Here is an 11,390-nt window from a genome sequence, read left to right on the forward strand (position 1 = left end):
GGTTAAATGGAGCAGCTGTAGCCATGCTGGGAATGGTTTCAGTTACCCCCGTCTAACCTCCCCTGCCCAACCCCACTAAAGATAACTGCAGCAGGCACTGGGAGAGGGGAAGGGAGAGGGAGAAAGAGAGAAGGGGGGGAGAGATGGAGAAAGGGAGGGGGGACAGTTAGGGGAGCGTGAGTGAAACACAAAAACCCAATTAACTAACATTCAGCTTCTCTCCCTCATTTTTCTAGGTCTCTTTTGTACCTCATCTGCTGGAGGAGGGGAAAAAGGGGATGATGATTATTTATTCATGAATCCTTGTTCAATATTCATGCCTGTTCTTCCAGGCCTAAATGTAAAGTGTGTAGATGCGGGGGGAATTTGCTGCACCAGAGGCCCTACTGCCCAAACTAGACTTTCTAGTTCATTGAGTCCAGCTGCGACTTTTGTTTCAACCGTGTGTGTGTGTGTGTGTGTGTGTGTGTGTGTGTGTGTGTGTGTGTGCACTTTTACGTGTGTGTGTGTGTGTGTGTATGTGCGCATGAGCATGTAAGCTCCCATATGTTTACCAATGTGTGTGTGTGTGTGTGTGTGTGTGTGTGTGTGTGTGTGTGTGTGTGTGTGTGTGTGTGTGTGTGTGTGTGTGTGTGTTAGTGTGTGTGTTTGTATCATCATCCACAGTAAATGAGAGAGGCCGGCCCTGAACATGACAGAGTAGTTTATTCCTGATCAGTCACTGAGCTAATGGGAAACTATGATAGAGCAGGCAGAGACTCTCAGCCAGCAATGTGTGTAGGCAGCAGACCATTACCTTAGAATGAGCCAACCACAACAGCCTCCCCGCTCTCTCTCTCCTCCATCTCCACTCCCCAAGCCCACTTAACAGCACCGTAAATTGATTAGGCTCCAGCACATGCAGGAGACATGGCAGATTGGAGTAGAAAATTATGAATTAACTCAACCAGGGCGCTCCATTGACCGCGGGTTTCACGTGTGTTATGACAGGCTCCACTTCAGAGTGTATTGATTTCTGTCTCCCTTTCTTCTCCAGGCTGGGTCACTCTCATTGCTTCTCCATTGTGGCTCTTTTGTGAATTAGATGGAGATCAATTTCATGTTTATTCACCCTCCTCCCTCTGGTTGTGGTGCGTCTGGGAGACTAGCTGTGAGACGGCAGTGATTTTCAAGCTCTGGTGGCTTGTTTTACAATGGCAACAACAGAGAAACAGGGTTTTTATTAGTGATGGAGGGGAGTTTAAGTGACAGGTTTGTTTAATAGCTTAATGGTCGCCAGGAGCTTTGTGTGGTGATGGAGGAGTAAGAATGAGGACATTGCCAAGATGGGATTGCTTTGCGTCAGAGCAGAAGTAGCTTTTCATCACAGGTTGAATTATATCTGCTCAAGAGAGAGAGAAAGCTCTTTGTGTATGTGCAGTAGGGGTGTGGGCAGAGTGTGTGTATGTGTGTGTGTGTGTGTGTGTGTGTGTGTGTGTGTGTATGTGTGTGTGTGTGTGTGTGTGTGTGTGTGTGTGTGTGTGTGTAATCTGCCTGTGTCTATTATGTGTACATGCATAGTAATGTGTTTAGTCTATGATTATGTGATTAGTGGACACTGCCAGTATACCCCCACCCCCTACCCCTCTCACACCCACACACACTCACATAGCCTGGCCTCTGATCTCCCGTCTGCTGCCCAGCACAGTTTATCCCGAGTGCACTCACCATGTCTGATGAGAGGAGTAACATCCAGCCCTCCTCTTGGCCTCTACCCCTGGCCCCTCTGCCTTGCTGTACATGCATACACACACACTCACACGCACTCACACACACTCACACGCACTCACATGTGTGCCCACACACAGGACACTGCATCTCTTTCCAGACAAGCTGAACAAAAGCCGAACATTCTCCCCAAAATCGAAGAATCTCTCAATGTTTTGTCTCTCATTAACATGGTTGACAGTGTAGTAGGTCACACCGGGGCCGTGTTTCTAACAGAAGAACCACAGCTGCTCTTAAAAGGAAGGAAACACACAAATAAACAGTGTCAGCCATGCATGGTGTATAGCTGGGGGAACAAGGATGCGGTTGATGGTCATCACCGGACCGTAGCCGACCATGACCCAACTCCTCCTCATCATTACCCTGGCAAGAGACCACCAAAGAGGGGTAGATAAACAACACAGAGTGGAGGGAAAGAGAGGGTGAGAGACGAGGGTTGAGAGTGATGGGAGTGGAGGGTGGAGAGGGGTAACAAGGTGAAGGAAAGGGTGAGAGAGAGAATGCAGCAGGATGGGAGATGAAAAAGACAAAGAGAGAGATAGGGGTGGTAGAGAAAGAAGGGTAGAGGGAGAAATTAAGATAGGGAATTAGTGAAACAGTAATGGCCGTATACCCAATCTCAGACCGATAAAGCAGCTATCCTGTAAGGCAGCTATCTTATAAGGCAGTCTTATCTGTTGTAAAGCACTGTGAAGATTGAGAGCATTGTGTCCAGTGAGGATGTGCATACAACACCCTGTGCTATATTCAACACTGCCACTCCACATTCTACACAGGAGCTAGGGGAATCATGCCCTACATGGGGACTAGGGCCCCACTGCAATACTTCCAATACAAGAAAAAGCATTCTTCTCTCCTTCCTCCTCTCCTTGGAATAATCACAGGTGATTGGATTGGTGACTTGACTAGATTGGTGAAAGCTTTTTTTTCTGCTGTGCTGCCAGTTGGCAACGGCTTGCGCTCAAGCAATAAGCGCCCTGAATTTGTGGCTCATACTTGGCGAAAAGTATTAATTAAATCATTTTAATAATTATTTTAATAATAATCATTTAATAATCATTAAAATAATAATTTCATTTGGAGGCCATATGCAACTGCCTACTTCGGCCATACTTTGGGTTGGCCCAATCAGAAAACGATGCATCAATCATATTAATAATAATGTATCATCTTTTGTTTTTGTGAAGTGGGGCATCCATTAAACAACTAACCAAGTTTGTATGGCCTAAACACGTTTTATCACAAACAACCTGATAGAGTTTCAAGCTCCAGGGCTCACTTTAATTGAAAACCGTCCTAGTTTGTACTATCAATGTCTGATGTTGTCATCATTTTAAAATACATTTTAATTTGATTAGGATAGAAAACATTCTGTTTAGTGACAGGCAATCCTCTCTTGTTTACACTAAGCTCATTTCATCTCATGTATCCTCTAAAAAGTGTTTATATTTTTTCAAATCATACTCAACATTCAACATAAAGCTTCAAGAGAAGATAAGCATGGCCGCATTAGCACATCTGCTAAGCCCCTGAAATGTGTGGCGCTGTCATTAAATGCTATAATTACACAAGCACTGGGCTCATACTCTGCCAGCTGTGAGCACATTCGGAAATAGATGCCTTCCTCTTGTCAACGGTCTGCATGACTATGGTCACAGGGATTGACAGGGTGTGTGTGTGCGTGTGCGTGTGTGTATACATGCTCGCAACACGGATTTTGTGTGTGAGTATGTTCTCTCCAAGTTCATTCCCCCATATCTGAACGGCAGCAGCCCCCCAGGCAGTCATGTGATAAACACTGCTGTTTGTTAGGATGGGCCTAGTGTGTTTACACATGAAGTGCCTCCTGTAGTCAGATTAGCTGGAGGCTCAGCAGGCCTTTGGGCAGGATAATCCCTAGTCTGGCCTCCTGTGGCCCAGCTCTGCTCAGACCTCAAATCAGCCTCATACTGGGCCAATGGAAGGACCAGTGGTGGCAGGTTGACAGGAGGGAGGGGGGGGTTAATGGTTAGTTAAGGACAAAATGCAAAGTGCTAAAAGGCTGGAGCCAGAGTGTCCACTCACATATCCCTCAGGATGGCTATGTCTGAAATCACATACTTCTGTACTATTTACTATAGTAGGCATTGTGAGCTGCCTTGTATGCTCAACCAGGATGTCATACTCAGGGATGTAGTGGTCGAAAAGAAGGTGGGTAAAATCTGAAAAAATTACAAATGTAAACACTAATGTGCACCTTTTCATAAAAGGTGGGTAAATGCTGCTCACCAAAATAAAAGTGTGTATTTTTTCACCAAAAAATGCAATCTTGGACATGAAGGGTGAATTACATACTCATTTAGAATGCAAGTATTTCGCAGGGGCATTTCTAGGACGAGAGGTCTTTGGGGGCTTAGCCCAGGGGGGCACGAGGGACCCATGCAAATGTTGGGTCTCTCTACTCTGGAACACATACATCTACAGTGTATTGCCAAAAGCCTCCATGCCCCTCAACAACTTCCAACATAGACTCTGACCTGTCCAATGAAACAAACTGCTTAAAGAATCCACAATTACCACACCATCATTCTCTCTCTCTCTCTCTCTCTCTCTCTTTCTCTCTCTCTCTCTGTCTCACACACACACACACACACACACACACACACACACACACACACACACACACACAGACACACTGTGCTGTATTTAGAATTCAGTGAGCAGCTTTAAGTGATAGTCTACTGTGTGCCCACCCCTCCTCTGCCTCTCTCTATCGCTTTCTCTGTTCTGTTGCTGTCTCTTAGAATTCTATATTGCTGTCGCTTTTTTTTGTCTACCCTCTTCTCTCATCCTGGCCTGGTTGAAAAAAATTGTTTTAATAGTAATTTCACAGGCTTTTTCACCTCACCTGCAAATTCTTTATAAACCATGTTTAACTTGTTCGCTATCTGTATTTCAACTGTTATAGTTTGTGCAAATAAATAAAACTAATTAGAATCTATAAAGCAGTTTGAAGTGATTGAAGTCTTGAAGTCTACTGTGAAGTCTACTCAACCCACCTCTGTTCTCTCTCTATCTGCCCTCTTCTATCACTCTCTCTGTGTCCTGTCTGTTGATGTCTGTGTCTTGTCTGTTGCTGTCTCAGGTTCTTGTTTGTTAGTATGTAATACCTGATTCCAAACACAGCCAATGTTATATTCTCTTGTGTATTGGTACAGTAGGTTTGTGTTGTCTGAAAGGTTGTTGATTGAAGTGTCATTTTGGCAGGCGTTGAGGGGCATTATAAGTAAGTGTTCAGAGCTGTTGTGAGCTGATGCTAATTGGTTAGACACCAGACTAATGAACACAGAAGGTATTTTCAACTAAAAAATGTGCTTTGTTAGCATTCGCTAGCTGCTGGTAATTGCATTATCAACTACACTCAGCGGCCACTTTATTAGGTACACCTGTTCAACTGCTTGTTAACGCAAATATCTAATCAGCCAATCACATGGCAGCAACTCAATGCATTTAGGCATGTAGACATGGTCAAGACGACCTGCTGAAGTTCAAACCGAGCATCAGGATGGGGAAGAAAGGTGATTTAAGTGACTTTGAACGTAGCATGGTTGTTGGTGCCAGACGGGCTGGTCTGAGTATTTCAGAAACTGCTGACCTACCTGAGTATTGTTGCTGACCATGTCCATCCCTTTATGACCACATTGTACCCATCTTCTGATGGCTACTTCCAGCAGGATAACGCGCCATGTCACAAAGCTCACATCATCTCAAACTGGTTTCTTGAACATGACAATGAGTTGATGTACTCCAATGGCCTCCACAGTCACCAGATCTCAATCCAATAGAGCAGTATTTTTCAACCTTTTTTGAGCCACGGCACATTTTTTACATTGAAAGAATCTTGCGGCACACCACCAACCAAAAATGTTACAAAATGACACTGTAGCCTGATACAATAATATCCGTAGACTCATCAAGTTGCAACGCAAATTTCCTACTGATGCGTATCTTTCCCAAAACATGACTTTCGATGTCTGTAGACATGTCATCAATACGCCTGGCAATTGTGTTATCTGAGAGCGGGACTTTATGTCTTTAACCGCGTCAGGGCCGAGCATCTCGTTGAGAATGGCTTTGCAGGCAGGTAGTATTAATGTCTCTGCCACAGAGTGGGACTTTTTTGATTTAGCTATGAGTTCAGCAACTAGGTAACTAGCTTTGAGTGCTTTCTCATTTACCTTTGTGGTTTTTCCTCATAAAAGTTGCCTGTTTCTCTGTGTTTTCACGCAGGCGAACAAAATAGTCCATCGGCTTGTTTTGAAGCGACGGGTGTTTCGTTTGGAGATGGCGTTTAAGCTTGCTTGGCACCATGGCGCTGTTGGACAGCTTCTCGCCACACACCAAGCATAATGGAGTCGGTGTCGTCTCATCCCCGGTGAAAGTAAATCCGAACGAAAGATAGCTTTCGCTGTATTGCCTCAAGCTCACCATCTTTGCGTTCTTGTTACCACCACTCATACTAGGGCCTTCACCTGGGTCAGAATCTTGTCCAGGGCCCAGTTCGGAGTTTGCATTTTTCCTTTTTAAAAACTTCTCCATCACTGTCACCATGACCTGTCGCATGCGTCACTAATTCTCTTGTCTCTAAGAAGGAACGAGGCAATTAGCTACCTGCTGCCACCCGGACGAATATTACATTACTCTGCCAGTCACTATATTACAGCACAGACACTCGACAATGGCATATTATTTGCAGATAATAATTAATAAATGTTAATTTAAAAAAAGTGAAATTGGATAATTTCTCACGACACACCCAACGATCTCTCACGGCACACTAGTGTGCCGCGGCACAGCGGTTGGGAAACGCTGCAATAGAGCACCTTTGGGATTTGGTAGAACGGGAGATTCGCATCATGGATGTGCAGCCGACAAATCTGCAGCAACTCATGTCAATATGGACCAAAATCTCTGAGGAATGTTTCCAGCACGTTGTTGAATTTATGCCACAAATAATTAAGGCAGTTCTGAAGGCAAAAGGGGGTCCAACCCGGTACTAGCAAGGTGTACCTTATAAAGTAGCCGGTGAGTGTATATGTGTGATGTTACCATGTGTAAGGGAATGCTTTGATTTCTGGAAGAATTCAGTATTATAATTAACACACAGGATGGTTACATGTATTAGCCTGCTGGCTATGCCTGAGTATGAATTGCTCAGCTGAGGGGGAAGGGTAGAGTGCTGGTCAGAAATCTCTCTCGCTCTCATGTGTGTGTGTGTGTGTGGGGGGGGGGGGGGGGGGGGGGGTGTAATCAATGGGGTCTGATGGCTCATTGGTAGTCTCCTTTTGCTGCCAGGTATTGAGAGGAAGATGGCAGGGTGGGATAATTGATTAAGTATCGAGCAGATTTCAGGAGGAATGGCTTGTGGGAGTCAAATTGCTTACCTCTGCCATTCTCATCCCTGATAGTGGCCATCCAGCAGCCACAGAAAGCAGAGAAGAGAAAAAGACTAGAAAGAAATAGGCATACGGTGTATAGGACAGGCTGAAAAACACATGAATGTATGGGGGTAAGAATATTCTGACACAGCAATGGCTGCTGAACAGACAATGCAGTTTATTTAAAAAAAAAAAAAAAAATGGCTTATATAAAAAAAAACTCCTCACCTATTTATCACAGATGCACATGCTAGTTTATAATACAGTGTTATATTAAATCCAGATCATATTCTTTTCTGTCTATTAGATCTTATATATTAGTGCTGCCTAGTCATACAGTATGTTGAAAACCCTTTTGATGATGTGTCATGTTATTAACACCAATAGGCTTTAGGTGTTACTGTTCATTTCATTAAATAAAGGCCTGATCCTTGGATCCTTGGGAGGGACTATAATATCCATGGTCGGCATTTACAGTGCCTTCGGAAAATATTCAGACCCCTTCACTTTTTCCACATTCTGTTCAATTTAAAATGGATTCAATTAAAAGAATTTGCCATCAATCCACACACAATACCCCAGAATGACAAAGCGAAAACAGGTTTTTAGAAATGTCAGTAAAATTATTCAAATTTAAATACAGAAATACCTCACGTACATAAGTATTCAGACCCTTTGCTATGATAATCTTAAAATTAGCGAAAATGCAAGATGTCATCAACAAATCACTCAGTAAGTTGAATTGAGTCCATCTTAATGCAAGGATAATAGTTCATGTAATTTTAGAATTAATATCTTTGTTTTCATAGGAATCAATTACCCACTGTGTGGATCAGGTTGTCATTATAAACTGAGCAAATGGAGAGGAACAAAACTGCTCAGGAATGCAACCCTGAGGCCTGGGGAGGCTTACAAAAATCTACAAAGTTGAATGGTGGAGAGGAAAAAGCACAGTCGATGGGACAACATCATCACAGTCACTCTACAAAATTGGTCTATAACCAAGTGGCCAAAAAGAATCCCTTAATTGAAAATAATCTCATATCCATAATTGTGTTTGCAACAATGAATTAAAGTGATACAGCAAAGAAAGTGGCTGGAACTGTGTTTATTTGGTTTTACTACAAAGCATTAAGGTTGGTGCAAATCCAACACATGCAATGCAGTTTCCGCACCATCTCTTGTGTGAAGAATAGTGGTAGCTGCTTCAAGTTATGGGTATGTTTGTCACTGTCACGGACTGGGGAGTTTGTCAGGATCAAGAGAAAATTATGACATTTTCTGAGTTGGTAGTGACATCCTAATCTACACAGTGTGTAATTGATTCCTATGCAAATCAGAGACCCTATAAAAACAAAGATATTAATTCCAAAATCACATGAACTTTTATCCTTGCATTACGATGGACTCAATTCAACTTATTGAGTGATTCGTTGATACATTTTTTGCACTTTAGCTAATTTTAAGAGTGTCATAGCAAAGGGCCTGAATACTTATGTACGTGAGGTATTTCTGTATTTAAATTTTAACAAATTTACTGACATTTCTAAAAACATGTTTTTGCTTTGTCATTCTGGGGTATTGTGTGTAGATTGATGGCAATTTCTTTTAATTTAACCCATTTTAAATTGAGTTTATAACACAACAAAATGTGGAGAAAATGAAGGGGTCTGTATGCTTTCTGAAGGCACTGTATATGACATTTCCCACAGCTCACAGAGACGCTAACACCTTAATATGTGACATAACAGCACACAATTAATCATTCATCAGTATTCACACACGCACACGCACACACACACGCACACACACAACATATTACATTGTTAATCACAAACATGTTTGTGTTAATGAAGATGATGGGTGGGGTGGGGGTTGGCACATAACAGTGGAAGACAATACTATCCTTTGACAGAAGGTTAGAGTGGGGGATGTAAGCTCCATGGTAGCTCTTTTTCCTACAGCCAGGGTCTGTCTCTGCTAACCACCAGTGACTGCTCTAGTCCTGCTCTGCTTTTCAGCCTATGTGTTCAGAGGAGCTGCACTCAATTTCCATTTTTATGAACAATCGGGCTCCCTGTGTCAGAGAGACGGATAGAGGTGGGCGGCTGGATCAATGTCACTCTGCCTACGGTGTCGGCATGCCAACCAGCTCAGCAGGGGGAGAGCAGCGGGATTCTCATCACTGGTTTTTAATAGGTCACCACACGCACACACACACACACACGCATCTCAGGGAAATTACAGTTGTTTGTTAGTCTGATTCCTTAGCGTCAAAAGATTATAGTAATGAACAGAATAATTACGTGTTGGATAAAAGTGCCAAATTTGGTACAAATGGGATGTATAAATCCAATTTAGTCCATTTTTGGGGCATAAAACCCAAAATGGCTGCCGGCACAGCACATAAGTTGAAGGTGATGTCACACTTAATTTTGTTTCATTAAGCAATTTATGTGTACCCATATTCAATAATACACTATTACTTATCACAAGTGGCAAGTGATGTATAAATCCATTCCAGCACATGAGTTCAAGGCGATGTCACACTTAATTTTGGTTTGATTACGTAATTTTTCGCAAGTTTATTTGTTAGTAGTGTACCAATATTCAATAATATTTACGGTGCCCATTTTAGGACATAGACGAAAAGGCTATACTCTGTAAGGCCAGATGAAAAGGTCATACTCTATTAAGCCATTTTAATCTTACAACTGACTTTGCTGAGAACTGAGGATGTCCTCACACCGTAAATATACCATTATTCATCACAAGTGACCTGTGGAAGAAATAGATTTAATAGGTTCTGTTTAATAGATTCCACAGAATTATAGATTTTGGGCTTTATGTTAGAGGCCTTGGCACCCTGTTTTTTTTGCACTGGACAGAACAAACTACACAATATGGATTCCTATCCACATCTGCGACATGAAAGCTCTACAGTACCAGCACACATAAGAGGTGCTTTCTAACCAAGTCCTCCCAAAAACACAAAACAAGTTTTCATGCTTGCCGTTTAACCAAGCCCATGACCAAAATAATGAGCTGACAAAAAGAACAGAGGAAGCCATCGGTCTAACAGAGAATCCCATTGCTTTCCAGAGATGGATGGTAGGATCTGAACAGGCCAGACCATTGGTTGGTTTTGAATCCCAGTGTTTGCATAGAGACAGTTTGCATGAAGAAGGGCCCATTGCAAACCTGCAGCATGAGAAGAGTTCATCACAACAAGCAACATTCCAAAACAAAGTGCCAAACTTCCAGCACTATCATCTGGATCATGGGCTTGGTCAAGTGGCATGCATGATAACTTGTTTTGTGTTTTTGGGTGGACCCAGTAGTTAGGAAATTCCTGTCCAGCATTTTCTTCTGGCCCTTGCAAATAATGGTAAACTCAACTTGACCTCTCAGTCTGCTTGGACTGATATCTGTAGAGTACCCACCTGTTCTATCCTCTCTTCATGCTACAATAATTGACGGAGCTGCCATTGTACATTGCGTACCCACCAAGTTCCTACATTTGGTGAATATGGCAGCAGTCTTTGTGCCTTCGCTAGAGCACCAGTTAAAGAGCTGTGAGAGAGCCCTTTGACAGCACAGACTGATCTTTTGTGATATACAGTGCCCTGTGGAAGTAATGGGATAGTGAAGCATGTTTTCTTCTAGACTCTTCTATTCTCTTCTTTTCTCCAAAAGTTTGGATTTGAAATCAAACAATTACTATGAGGTTAAAGTAGAGATTCTCAGCTTTTATTTGAGGGTATTTCGCCATTTAGAAATGACAATGCATAATGGGACAATTGCCTTGACAGGTGTTTTTGGTTTGTCAGGTTTTTTCTGTCAGATAATTTGTGCAGGCATAAGGGAGCTGTCAATGTCTAGTATTGATTCTCGGCTTTGTGTTTGCTTTTGGATCCTGCTAATGGTGTCTGTCAACATGAGGACCAAAGAGTTGTGATGACAGTCAAGGAAGGCATTTTCAGACGGAAAAATCAGAAAAAAACTATCCATAAACATAGCCAAAACCTTAGGCTTGCCAAAATTAAGAGTATGGAACATCATTAAAAAAGAAAAAAAAAAGCACTTGTGAGCTCAACATTCGCAAACAGCTGATAGGCCAAGGAAGACTTCTACAGTGGTTGACCAAAGAATGCTCACCATAATTAAGAAAAATCCCCAAACCACTGTCCCACGGATCAGGAACAC

This window comes from Argentina silus, assembly GCF_951799395.1.
Source record: "Argentina silus genome assembly, chromosome: 3".
NCBI classification, from domain to species: Eukaryota; Metazoa; Chordata; class Actinopteri; order Argentiniformes; family Argentinidae; genus Argentina; species Argentina silus.